General features: G+C 37.6%; 1 protein-coding gene across 1 annotated transcript in view; it reads left to right on the top strand.

The window, feature by feature from the left end:
* The first annotated feature begins 2,724 nt into the window (after nt 1-2,724).
* LOC117989449 (uncharacterized) overlaps nt 2,725-15,005 on the top strand; it is a 43,924-nt gene continuing 31,643 nt past the window's right edge. Inside the window, exon 1 of the mRNA XM_034976816.2 lies at nt 2,725-2,886. The gene's annotated coding sequence lies outside the window, so the exon portion shown is untranslated. The remainder of the gene's footprint in view (nt 2,887-15,005) is intronic.

Raw genomic sequence — 15,005 nt, 5'->3', positions numbered from 1 at the left:
GTACTCTTATGCGAGCTGTAGCCTATAACCATAATCGTAGCCAGGTATCGGTACCGAGATCGTGATATTTATTGACCATGCAACTCTTGCCTATGTTTTTGGATATACTTTAGTTTTACTTAGTTTACTTAAAACATACAGTACGCGGCAGAAAATAATGTACATCAACCTTTAGAATGAGTTTTCGGCTTTGTAGAGCGTTGTCTCTGTCACTCATACCTATGTGACGACGAGAAGACAAGTGACAACGCTCTACAAAGCCGAAATTTCATTCTTAAGGTCATGTACATTATTTTCTGCCGCGTACTGTAAACAAGTAGCTATTTAGTTATCTTTCATTAAGCAAACTAAGGAGAAGTAACGTGGAACAGATAGTTACATAACAGCTCAATAGAGAGTACCCAATTTTATATGTATAAAATACGTATGTTACGTATACGTAAGTTCCAGTAAGTGATTTTTAAAAAGTATAATTTAAGATATTTTATTTACTTGTTTTGTAACTGTAGTGCTGATCGCATATTACCAACGGTCCGCACACGCCGAATACTACCCATTTTTCAGTCTGTACTAAAAATACAGCACAAGTCGAACCGTTCTAACGTATAAAATAGACCCTGAGTGTACCTAAGTTTTTAAGTTATCGTTAACTGTGCATGTGTCATTTAGTATGGAAAGTAAGTTTGGGGGTACCTAACGTTACGATTTTACAACTCCATACATGAGTCATGACAGATTTATGCAAAAGTTACAATTGAGCTATAAGATCACGACTGTGACAAGCAATATTAATGGGATGCTACCTTTGCACACTTCTTTATATAGAAAAAAGCGTAAGATATAGCGACCACGCCATGCGTTAGCCATAGGAAGCAGTGAATCGGCAATCGCGCAACACAGCATTGCCATTCGCGTGTCGCGTCCGCGCGTCGCCGTGTTGCAGCTCATTGTTTACCACTGCGTTATGGGATGCTGCTCTTGAGTGATCATTTTGTCGTCTGCGCAGGCCCTTAGTTTGACGTTACGCACTGCGTTTGTGCACTAACCGGCACACTATACATATTTCAATATTATTCGACTTTGTGTTCGAACGGCGTACGTTGCATAGATAGGTATATGCGTAGACCATAATAAATGTAACCTATGTAAAATTATGAATGCAATGAATAATCGACTCGATTCCCATATAAATTTTTAGACAATACATTAGTCCCGCAAATTGCTATTGCGCTGGAACCATGTCTCAATAACATCGAAATGACGCCATTTTGACGTCAGCCGAAATAAAAATATACCATCAGCTCGAAACTTCAGTCTAGTGCTGACGTTACTAAAATGGTGGCCACGCGCATTATCAATTTGCGGGATTTTTACCTACCTACTTAGCTGATCGTTTAACATTGTAATCTGCGGGAGGGATTATCAAACTTTTTATAGTTGAAACATATAGAAGTATATACCTGATGTATTAAAAATATCAAGATTTATGTTTTGTTATTTTTTTAAAAAGGCTGTAAAGTTAATGTTGATTTTTCATACAAACGGCTGGTAAATGAAACTATTAACTGATTTAATAGAGCTCATATTTTTTATTCTACAACGATTATATTTAGTTAATTATCTGTTTGCATTTTTAATAAGTTAATTTAAATGCAATGATTTTGAAGAAAATATGAAAAGAATGTAATGATTAATTAATTATTACTGAAGTAATTTTTAATGAAATATTACCTATTATAGTTTTAGTGAAGAAAAAATAATGTGATAAACTATACCTATTTATTAATTTTCGCAAAATTAGACTGAAAACTTAGAAGCGACGGTATTAAATTTAGCTTTAGGTACCTACATTACTTTTGCAAAATGAGAATAGAATTATTGTTGGGGCTGAATTTAAAATATAATACATAATATGAGTAAAATAATATGTATGCATGACTGAATTTATTAATATTATTTTTAAGTAAAAGATAAACTTTTCGGTATTAAAATTGTATTGAGTATTGATTTTTAAAATTGTAATTTTAATTAGATCTAAAGACCAGGGTACATTGACGGCATTATTAAATTCCTTACTAGCAAGTGATTGTCGCAAAATGAAATATTTTTAAAGTAGTATTATTGTTAAGTATAAAAAATTTATCAACTTATTTATAATTTTTAATGTGAAATTTGAAATATAATAAATGCGTTTCTATAAATAGTTGTGTGATTTAAAAATCTCTGTTAAAAATTTTAATCCATTTCTGTCATTCAATTTTAATTTGAACTTACAAAAAATATAAGGTTAGTTCTGGGCTTAAAATATTATAAGGGTAGGTTTCTATTCTGCTGAATACTGAAACTAATTAGGTGTATATGAACATGGACTATGGGTTTTAAAAAACTGCGATCTCCTTCCAAGTTAGCCCATTATTTTTTTATTTTAAGATTGATATTTCAATCCATTTTTAGAGCCCGCATCAGATTTTACCACCAATGAGATTGCAGTCAAGGTAGCCCACTCATATTATCCACGAATAAAAAAATGGTCTTCGAAGTCTTAAAATCATTTTTTGATAATTGCTGAGCAAGAAAAGAGAGTTTAAAAACATTCTTAAGATTAAGGGTGTGAAAATCTCTGTTAAGCTATTACATCTAACCTTGCGTGAGCGCATCCCGTTAAATGTTAGTACAAGCAACCTTGCTATGCTTAGTTGAAAATCAGTAGAAAGACTAGCGCGCATCGTGCCGCACGCCGCCGCTGCCGCATTCCAAATTTAAATACGTGCGGGAAAACAATATGTTCAGGACTTGAGTGGTTGTTCGTTTAGCCCCTTCGGACAAAAATTTTAAAAAAGTTGTGAAATTTTCTATACATCGATGTGGATTTTTTTGTAGCTACTGGTGAGTTTGTTTTTGGTTAAAATTATGTAATTAGAACTTTTAACAGTACCTATGTAAGTTTCTCAATATTTAGTCTAGGAGGAATTTTATCTAGGACTTAGGAGGTATTTCTATTTCATTATAAATTCATGGAATTTATATTTAAATTTCAATATAAATTAATCAGTCGGTTAAAAAACTTTTTTTTCTATTAGCCTTTATTGTTATGTGCAAAAAAGTAGGACTTAAGAATTTAAAAATTGCTATATTAAGATTACCTTAATTATTAGTTTATCGAAAACAATGCTTAGAAGATATCTGAGTTTAAGATATTTAATCAATATTCTCTTTAGTTCTCACGGTTTGGTTGGGCAATCATACTAAGTATTACTCCTTAATATGAGCAATACCACTGCAGCATCAGGTTGACGAGTTGGAAACCGGAGTTCACGCTCTGAGGTCAGAGGTGATGGTCAGTTTATTGCTGAAAAACCGCATGAATGTTATATTTATCACATACTTTTATAATAGTTTTTCAGGCAAATGATTAACATAGTGAAAAAAAAGAACACGATTGCAGCGCCCCCTTATGGCCTATAGCTGTTGTAAAACATTTACCTAAAAATCTGTCCAGAAGTGATACGTAAACAAAAAATCGTATTAAAATCGGCTCAGTATTTTTGACAAAAATTGTGGGAAGCACGTTCTCTAACGGCTAACGCATAATAATTAATAATTATTACCTACTAGCTGACACGCCCCGGCTTCGCTCGGGTGGAGTTTAGAAAATTGAGGGGGAGGTTGAATTAAATTTTTCTCTCTGTAAGAACCATCCTCGTACTTCAAGGAGTATAATAAAAAAAGAATTAGCGAAATTGGTTCAGCGGTTCTCGAGATTTGCGATGAGCAACACATTTAGTGATTCATTTTTATATTATAGAAGACTAGATGATGCCCGCGACTTCGTCCGCGTGGATTTAGGTTTTTAAAAATCCTGTGGGAACTCTTCATTTTTCCGGGATAAAAAGTAGCCTATGTCCTTCCCCGGGATGCAAGCTATATTTGTACCAAATTTCGTCAAAATCGGTTGAACGGTTGAACCGTGAAAAGCTAGCAGACAGACACACTTTCGCATTTATAATATTAGTATGGATAATGAAGGTAGGTTACCGTCTCCGTTCCGTCGTAGGTAAACATAAATCGTAATAAGTCGTAAAACTATGGAATTATAAACTTCCGTCTAACTTCCGTTAAAAGGGCACTGACAGCCGTAAAAGTTATTGAAATGAATTCACTTTTTTTCGTCACATTCCTCGACACGTCTTGGGTATTGATTAAAACTTCTTATGAGCTTCATTAAATATTCTAATAGCAAATACAAGTGAATGGGAACTTGTAGAAAAAAATAAAAGAAGGGTAAATAATAGTCGTAGACATGTATCACTATAACCGTATTTACTACCTATTTAATCTCTGGGAACTTGTGTTGGTTAAGAGCTGGTGAATTAGCGGTCCAATAGACGTTGAGGTCGCAAGGTGCTGGAATGACGGCCTCGCATCGGAAAGCGCAGTGTTGAAAGACCCCCCACTGGCTGGACAGATGAAATCAAACGAGTCGCAAGGAGCCGCTGGATTCAGGCGCAAGACCGTGGTGTGTGGAAGTCCCTGCAAGAGACCTGGTTCTGACGACTATCGGTTGATAATGATGATGATGATGAATCAGTGGTGGGCGCTGGTCGCGGTGTAGGAAACTACCGAAATACTAGTTGATTCTTTACCAACACCACACCCCCACGTCATGCGCGCTCGCCCGCACTGGATTAGCACGGGGGCTGTGCGGATGTGCGGGGCTTTCCCTTCCCGAATGCCATCTCTGCCTGTCACGTACTATACTAATTGTATTCCATTTCAATGATCTTGTCAAATAGCAAACACCAGTTCATCAAATAGCAAAGAAAAAGCCTATAGCGGCCATTTAAAAGCAACAGAGATTACCCGTAAATAACCTAATGTAGCGACATTCGTTCCGCTGTGGCCATCGACGGGTCTATCGTTATTCACGCAGATGTAAGTAGGAACATATCTTCATGATAAAAAGAGTGTTCTAGGTTTTACCTAAGGTTAAATCGTAAGATTTACACCAATGCGAAAGCATTGAGTTCTACGCCAGTCAAACTGAGATATTATATTCGCAGCAAATTATTACATTAATATTTTAAAAATTATAAAGACACAGGCAACATTATTGACATCAATAGTCATTCAAAACATTACACAACTATATTCATTATTCATTATTATTCAAAATTGTTAGTAACATGACTTCACTACCCATGCCCGCCCCAGAGCATTTTGATGCCGCAGCCGCCGTCTTTGATACAAGGAAGCCCCTCGGAACGCGGATTGCAGGGCTAGAAAAAACAGGAATACAAAAAATGTTTGTCATTTTGTATGGCACCACATCATGCAGCGCACCTACTTGTATAATCCACTGCAGTGATCTGGTCAAATAGCAAAGACCAGCTCATCAAATAGCAAACAAAAAGCCTATATCGGCCATATGAAAGCAACAGAGATTACCCGTAAAGAACCTAATGTGGCGACATTGGTTCCGCTGTGGCCATCGACGGGTCTATCGTTAGTTATTCACGCAGATGTAGGAACAGGAAACTGTAAAGTACTTACTAAGTACCTCTTCTAATGGTCATAGTTAAAGTCTAATCGACGGTTTCTGGCATAGTGGTGTGTGTCCTTTAAAGCGGTCGCGCATTCGATTACCGGCTTGGTACAGTTTGGAAATTGTTAACCGACTGAACCGTTTATATTCAGGCGAAACTTTGTATACACTAAAATATGATGCATAGGTTTAGGTAGGTATTTTAGGTAATTCTTTTTTTAATTTAGCCGCCAAAACTTCGATCAACAGTTTTATCGAAGCCTCCGAAGTCCGAAAGGTACAAGGGATAAAAAGTTCATTTTGGCCAAGGATGTATGAAATTTATTAGGCCTGCACTCTGCACTTCTGTTTACGTACGAAATGGGTTTGCTGGTATTTTTTTAAAATTAAGTAAGTAGTAGTCATATAATTTTACTGACATATTTTAAATCGTAAAATAATTCAACTCTGGCGTACCCTACTTACCTACCCGTAACTGCAGACTCTGATTGGTCTTTTATGTATTTTCTTCATTACGTAATTATTATAAAATCCGCAATAAAACTGGCCGGCCGTAACTGCCTATAATTCCGTTTGAAATATTTTTATTGACGGCGCAAGCGCAGCGGCTTTCGTAGAAGTGGTTTGAGCTCTAGAGCCAAGCGTTTATTGACCATCAATCATAGCGATAGCTATCAATATGACTTCCAGAAATAGACGATGCTTGTAGATATGTGTAATTTATTAGACATGCAATAATTGAATACCTACTTTTGTCTGATGGAAGGCTTTGGCCGTGGCTAGTTACCACCCTACCGGCAAAGCCGCGCCGCCAAGCGATTTATAGCGTTATGTTACGATGCCGTGTAGAAGCCTAAGGTCTATCTATGGATTTAATAAAAATTACCATAACCCTTCCAGGTAAGCCCGCTTCCATCTTAAACTGCATCATCACTTACCACCAGGTGAGATTGCAATCAAGGGCTCACTTGTATCTAAATAAATAAATAAACCTAACATCCCAGTCCGGTGGTGTCGTTAACAAGATATTATGTACAATGAACCAAAAGCTTAATTTGCTATAATCCGCTAAAACAGGTCGAATCTGTATAGTGCAACATGCAGCATGCGTCATGACTCATGCACCGCCCACTGCTAAACATGCAGGAAAAAGCAGCCACCAGGCAAGCAATAAGCACTACTACCACGCAGCACCACACAAACTTTCCTGCATGTTTAGCAGGGCAGGCGGTGCATGTCGCATGCTGCATGTTGCACCATACAGGTTTCAGCAGATAGCAAATTAAGCTTTTGGTTCATTGTAAGTATATCATGGATATCCGCAAAGTAACAGCTGCTTCTATACAAGATATTATGTGATCGAGGTTCGTTAGCGCTTTTGGAAAGTATCAAAGCTTGAAAGCTCTATAGTTTCTTATTTTAAAGCCACCCATGAATATCTCCAGGCCATCATGAAATTACATTACAATACCACCGCTATGAAATAAATCCATTGAAAGATTTTATCTATTCATATGAATTATTTCATTGTATCTCGCCTACTAGGTAGGTGAGGTAGGCATTTTTAGTGTTCATTTTCGTAGCCCCTAGCTAAAGATGAAACATTGCACGACCACACTAGAGCTTATGCTACACTCATTTAAGAGCTTGGGTAGGTACATAGTCTATTTTTTTTGAAAATGCCAACTACTTAAGTATTCTTTGTATCCCTTTTATCTCCAAAACTGTTTTCTTTTTTTAGAAATTGTTAATTTTTTGTGTGATTTTCGCACATAGAGGGAGGCCTTAGTAATAAATTTAAAGAGGGGTAAAAAGTTATACCGATTACAAATCTCAAGCCATCGCCAGCCCACTACTGAGTACGAGTCTCCTCTCAGAATGAGAAGGGCTTAGGTAAACATAGTCCAACTTGGCATAATATACTCGATACTTTATCCTTAGATTAAGCTTCCTTAATCTAAGGATAAAGTCCGCTATGCTGCAACAACCAATCTTTATAAGGCCGGCCATACACGGACTGTTCGAGCGGTTAGCCAGTGATCAACATACACGGACAGCTCTTGCAGTCAGAGTCAACAGCTTGAAGCTGCCATCGAGCCGTTAACTTAACTGCTCATGCAGTTAGCAATTTACATGTTCTCAATAAACAAACGATGCGTGCGGGCGGGAAGCGTGCGCGACGTGGAATGAGCAGCCCAGGCGGAGGTTACTGCGCGAGAGCAGTCTGCCTAGCGACCGCTTGACCGCATGATGAAATTTCATCGTGCTGCCAACCGCCCGAAGCAGTTGTAACTGCTTGAGCAGTTCGTCTATGTCGTACGTAGAAGTCTGTAGTTCGATATGCAGTCGTAGCTTGAAGCAGTCCATCCTGACTGCTTCAATCTGTCCGTGTATGACCGGTCTTAGACTTTATCTAAAGTTTTAACAATCAATGTAGGTATATCTACATACTCACAGGTAGATTAAAAAGGCTAGCCCTGCAACACAATGTAAGATGGTTTAGCCCAACAATGGTATCAATACAATGGACTGCCACTTTGTACGATGGTCCTGCCTATCCAATAGCCGGATATTTTGCAAGGCCCTCGTGTATGCCCGGCTTAATTACCTAACTCAAACGTTAGCCTCGATTAACAGTCGCGAAAGGCTTTATAATTCAGCAATAAATTATAGTTAGTGTTAATTATCGCGGCAGTATTTTAATCCGTGAAACTGTAGAGTTAAGACAACATCCTGTCTTGCACATACATTATGAAGTCCTAGTTAAACAATATGAAAAAATCGAATAAACTTTCTTTGATGCTTTTGTGTACTTATTTAAATTATAAAGTGGATACCTAGTCACCTAACTAATCTAAATATATAAAAGGAAAAGGTGACTGACTGACTGACTGACTGATATATCAACGCACATCTCAAACTACTGTACGGATCGGGCTGAAATTTGGCATGCAGATAGCTATTATGACGTACCTATAGGCATCCGCTATCAAAGGATTTTTGAAAAATCAACCCCTAAGGGGGTGAAATAGATGTTTGAAATTTGTGTAGTCCACACGGACGAAGTTGCGAGCATAAATAAGCTAGTCTAACAAAAATACCTACATTCCATTTTTTTTTAAATAACTCGACTGCGGTTTACTCAGGGTCTGGTATTTATAAAGCGAAAAAGGTTCAAGATTTTTTTCCATATTTGAAAATGGCGCCATACAGCCGCCATATATAGAACTTTTACAAAAAAATTATAGCCAATGTCACTCGCGGTGATTTAAGGATTCTAACATACCCCATACCTATATCCAAATTCCAAATGTGTTCAGGAGACGCTCTACAAAGCCGAAATGTCATTCTAAAGGCCGACGTTCATTACTTTCTGCCGCGTACTGTACCTAGGTACATATGTATATGAACCCTGAAAATATTACACTCGTTCTTTTGGGCTATCGCGGTCGTGTACAAAACATTTAGCGAGACATTTCAATAGGCATTCTGTTAGCTCACATTAACCAAACAAAAGCCTTCTCAAGAAAAATAGAGTTACGTGACAAACGCTACTTTAACTAATGGTTATTGAGTAACACCCGACGATCAGTGAAGAGTAAAATTGCTGAAACGTGTGTTAGGTTTGTGTTAGGATTAGTAGGTGGGTAATGACGTGCCTACTGCCTACCCAATTTATTAACGTTTGATTTTGTAACCTAATTCGAGTAGGTTACCTACGACTATGTGCTTCAACTGTACCTAAGTGCAATCGATCACGTCTACAATAGAGAATAGACTGTACATTACGTCACTGTTTGATTTTCATTCAGCATTACCTCAATATTCGATCGGTGTAGACTGACTAGTACATATTAATTACCAAGGCAAACTGAAATCTGAAAACTAACGCAGAAAGTAGGCATCTACCTACTTACAGTCATTACAGTACGCGTCAGAAAGTTATGTACATCGGCCTTTAGAATGACGTTTCGGCTTTGTAGAGCGTCACTCATACCTATATGACGTTTTGTCGGTCTCAACGACAGCGACAACGCTCTACAAATCTGCCATCTCCTTCTAAAGGTCGATGTTAGTGTACATTACTTTCGGCCGCGTACTGCACCTTCTTTTGATTTTTATGACACCAAAATAAAAACTATTAAATAAGGAACCAGGTTGAATAGAAGAATATTAGTACTCGTACTGATCTTCATCCACGGATGATACATACGGAAACCAAACACGTTTGCCAATTGCATCACAATCCACAGTTCCAAAATATTACAAAATGCAGGCTTTACTTATTAAAATCTTGACCACGCAAACCAATGAGGCCATCCGCATTGTCCTTCTGAGACAGTCCATTCTAAAGATTTGTAACATGTTAACAAATATTTCGCCGTTTTTCGCCTTACAACTACCGTAAACAATTTTCTATCATTTCTAAAATGAGTAATGAATGAAAGACCAAGTAATCTTTAAATGGTATTGTCGTCATCCGTTAGATGTCCAACGCTGGGCATATTCTCGTGTAGGGATTTTCACACGCCACGGTCTTGCACCACCTGAGTCCAGCGACTTCCTGCAACTCGTCTGATGTCGTCTATCCACCAATACCCAGACTTCCAACGCTGCGCTTTCCGGTGCGAGATTGCCATTCACATGATGGTGATGAAATATCTGCATAAGTATAATCAAGAGCAAACTAGTAATGGGAGATTTACAATACTATCAATTTAAAGTCTACTTTCTACAGTACCTCTTGAATTTAAATCTAAGTAGTCTTACGTGATTTTTTGCAATAAGTAGGTACCGCGTTCGGATTACATTGTTATCGGATTTGTGTAATCGTTTTTTTGCATAAATTTCGACACTTTCTCCTTTGCTTATCTAAGTATGCTGTAGTCCAAGAATTAAGGAAAATATTTAATTTTACTAGACACCTACACCTAGATAGGTACCTATATTTTTCCATATAAGTAGTATGACGAGACAAATGGTTGAATATTGCTAAAAATCTGCAAGGTTTTATTTATAGAGTCGATTGCAGAAGACGTATGAAATGTTGATCAGGTCCGTAGGTTTTTTGCCATAAGATTATTCTCTTTTCCACGCTGACAGTTTTTTGTCAGGTCTTTAGACCAGGAATTTGGTCAAGATCCTTCAAATTTTGAAATATTTCTTTTCAATTTCGGTGAAACTGTCCGCCCGTTGTTGAGCCAGATCCTTTTTTTCACGTACATGTAAACTGTGGAACCAACTCCCTTCGGTGGTGTTCCCATTAGATTACAAAATGGGTTATTCAAGGGGCGGACCAAAAAACAACGACGGACAACGCATTGTTGGTTCCTCTGGTACTGCAAATGTTCATGGGCGGCGGTAATCACATCAGGTGACCCACCTGCTCGTTTACTCGCTATTTTTATTTAAAAAACAAATTGTGTGTGTGCTTCTACAAATTTCGATGTCTGGCAAATATCTAGTAATATGTAATTGCATACTTACGAGTATCTAGACGAACGTGAGTGCATTGGCTGTAAGTAAATCTTATTGAAAGGAAATGCAGATCCAGCGATGGATGCGCTTCGGCGCGTATACTTTCATCTCTTGCGCAATCGAGTGAGCATTGAGATTAAAAATGCCTAAGTTCAAACGTTTTTTACAAGATAGGTTTGCGCTGAATACAATCGTAGGAAAGCAAAAGTCTAGGTTGGAGCGCCTTTGCCTAGAAAATGCGACTTGTCTTGTCTTGAAATAAACTTGTCCAAATGGCCGAGTTGCCACGTTGCAATTTTTTTTGGATGGTCAACTAAACCGACGATATACCTACCTACTGAAGCGTTTATGTACTGCCAAATACAAAATCGTTTCGCGAATCTGCCTTAGTATTCACTCTTGCCTTGAAGGTACCTCGTGTCTATTCCTATAAATATTAGAACTCAAAAATAGCATAATGTACCTACCTAATAATACGTGGCTTCGTTCACCTCCTGTCCATGACTTATAATCTAAGACTGGGTCAGTGCAGGGATAATCGGAGACAAAATAATTATCAGAAAATTGATGCATTGATTCAAGTAACCCAAGAGCTGGCGCTTATTTAGCCCACAGGCTTAGCCTGGCAATTCAAATTGCAATAGCGCGAGCGTCTTTGGGTACCACGCCCATGTAGGTACCTACTTGTCCATCAGTTGTAGTCCGCGACAGGTTGAGAATGAGATGGCAGTCAGGATATGAGGCGGGGTACGGGTCAGTGCGGGGGCCACACGAGTAGATATTCCTACTCTGTGCAGGGGCTGTGTGGGTGTGCGGGGCGTTCCCTCCCCGATTGCCACTTCAACCTGTTGCGTACTATAGGTAGATTATATTTTTTGTAAATAAATAAAATCAATTAATTATTTATAACCTGTGCACGCCAAAGGTAAGGTATTATATTAATTACATAATTGCTACTGCGAGACGAACACATTGCATTATTCATTTACTTAATTCATTACAATTAAAAATGATAGTAAAAAATCAACTGGCAACTATGCTCGAACTAAGATAATTATTTGCAGATAACTATTGTATTGAGCTGTGATGATCTCCCCCCTTTTTAGAGGGCCCATACTGTTGTAGAAGCGTAGTACTTACCTACTTAAATAATGATTGTCTATTATAGTATATAATAATAATAATAATGATCTTATTTATGTATTTATGTAACGTGTATGTAAGTTTATTTTTCTGTATGTAAGTAATTGTATTATATTTCTTTTTGGCTACTATATATTATACTAGATGATGCCCGCGACTTCGTCCGCGTGGATTTAGGTTTGTAAAATCCCGTGGGAACTCTTTGATTTTCCGGGATAAAAAGTAGCCTATGTCCTTCCCCGGGATGCAAGCTACTTATATGTGTACCAAATTTCATCAAAATCGGTTGAACGGATGGGCCGTGAAAGGCTAGCAGACAGACAGACAGACAGACACACTTTCGCATTTATAATATTAGTATGGATTTATCTTGTAGGTACACGGGCGTGTGAGTAGAAATACACGTACCAAACGTGGTATTAGAACGTAGAAACAAACGGTCGTAACACGTAGAAAATGCGTAGGTATCCCTGGTCTATACCCCATGAGCAGTAACCTCTACAAATTCCGTTGTGCAATTTTTTTTCTTTTGTGACGCTTTCTGTAGTAGATACCTACTTAACCTCTATTGTGCGACAGCGCAACAAATTTGGTCCTTACTCAGGTATGTCTATGTAAGTAAGTACCCTATATCGAAATCTCGAAAGTAGTATTGGTACATTTGAATTTTCCTAAGGCGCTAAGACAGTTCAATGTGTATTGTGTCGAGTCGAGTAGACTGTAGAGAAGATAATGTCTTCGGAATGCATCCGAGCGCTGCACAACATAACGGTGCCCTATTTACCACTTCACCATGCCGAGAGACGGAATGCGAACTGCGCTATGTTTGAAAATTGTAGATATTTTGTTCCGTTGTTGTTAGAAATTTTAGGCCATAGTCCGCCACGCTGACCATATTATGATTTCACACATATTTGAGAACATCATGGAGAACTCTCAGACACGCAGGTTTTCTCACGATGTTTTCCTTCACCAAGCAAGTGATATTTCATTGCCCAGCTCGATTTGGAGGTAAAAACTTGAAATTTTGCGTAGAGATTCTTTTTCTTCTAAATATATTAAAAAGATAAAGCTAACTGACTGATTGACTGGCTGACAGATCTATCAATGCACAGCTCAAACTACTGGACGGATCGAGCTGAAATTTGGCATACGGATAGCTATCTTCCGCTAAGAAAGGATTTTTGAAAATTCAACCCCCAAGGGGGTAAAATAGGGGTTTGAAATTTGTGTCGTCCACGTGGATGAAGTCGCGGGCGTAAGCTAGTTATAATATAAATGTAAACGACCGGATTTTTCAAAGAGCCGGAAAACGAAAATAAAATCAAGTCAAATTAAATTTTAGCGACAATTATCTTAATTCTTTATGAGGTGTTATTTTTAATTTAATAAATAAAAAATACTAGTCCATGGCACAGATAATATGCAAAGTTGATTCTAAATACCGGTCGACTCGACCTCCATAAATTAAATGTTTTAATCATATCACAAAACATGTCCTAGAAAGATAAATTTATTTTCAACCTGTTCTCTTTGTATCCGATAGCGCCATCAAGTAATTATTTATTAGAAAGAACCATTGATATAGTATAGAAATTAAAGATGCTATCTAGTTTGAAGTCCAAAAAAGCCGGCCAAGTACCTACGAGTCAAACTCTTCCATCGAGGGTTTTCTAGCTTGGAAAGAGACATTAAACAAAAAGTATTTGGTTAAATAAATACCTAAATAATTGATCTAAGTATAATATTGTCGCAAAAGCAAATCCCTTTTAATGTTTCAAAAGTTTATTGCTGTTTTAATAAGAGATTTAGTTTCATTTTTCCAGTAAAATTTACGTACTAACCTACTTCAATCAATTCTAATTATTTCAAAATTTCCGCTTTACAAACTTTGGTGATAAGGCGGCGCACAATATAATACTCATTTGTTTACATGAAAAATAATTATTTTAAGTAGATATGACGCAACTCAAGTAAGGTAAGGAAATTGCCATTTGGGAATTCATATTTTCTATGTTACCTCTGGTCTGGTTTGGTGTAAGGCTTCGGTCGTGGCTAGTTACCATCTTACCGGCAAAGCCGTGCTCGCCAAGCGATACTAAAAATTGTCTTGTGTATCCTTTTCATTTATTTTATTCGATTACGATAACGAAACTTGCGAGAAAATGGGCACATTTCTAAGAGCTTATAATATCTGAAAATCTCCGGTTTCTAGATCAATGGTTATAGAAAGCTATAAAATATAAGCTCCGATTTATAAGCTGTAATCTGCTTCGTGCATCCAGCGAATACCAACAGCTTTAGCTGGACCTCGGGGGCTCGAGTAGGCGATACCCTTCGAGAGCTAGTGTAAAGCTTTATGCACATTGCACAACTATAAATTAATATATTATTTTGTGTAGGCCGTTCTTCCGCGGGTTGTATCACGCGCGTTTAACGTGAGATACTTTATCCCACTATTTATTTAGAAGGTACCTAATCCATTTGTGCCGTACTACCCCATAGAGTTTAATTAGTATGAGTCTTACATTTCCGTAAACCGCTTTGTTTTTGTTATATTTAATTAACATATGTGCTAGGTGTAGGTAGTATACCTAAGCATCATTCAGAAAAGGCAGGTATTATGTCCTCCCAAAACAAGCGCGAGTGACAAAGATCATAACGCGTAGAGGTTATCGAGAGATTTAATCTAAAGAAGCTAATGGCAAAGTAAATTAACTATTTAATTAGAGCGCGATTGTTATCGCAAGACATCCACGATCTACTTACAAGTCATATGGGCAATAGCTAGAACCTATTGATATAGGTAATAGGGAATAGGGACGATGACTACTAGTCAAAT

This window comes from Maniola hyperantus, chromosome 16 (assembly GCF_902806685.2).
Source record: "Maniola hyperantus chromosome 16, iAphHyp1.2, whole genome shotgun sequence".
Lineage (NCBI taxonomy): Eukaryota > Metazoa > Arthropoda > Insecta > Lepidoptera > Nymphalidae > Maniola > Maniola hyperantus.
This window is presented reverse-complemented; position numbering and strand designations above follow the sequence as displayed.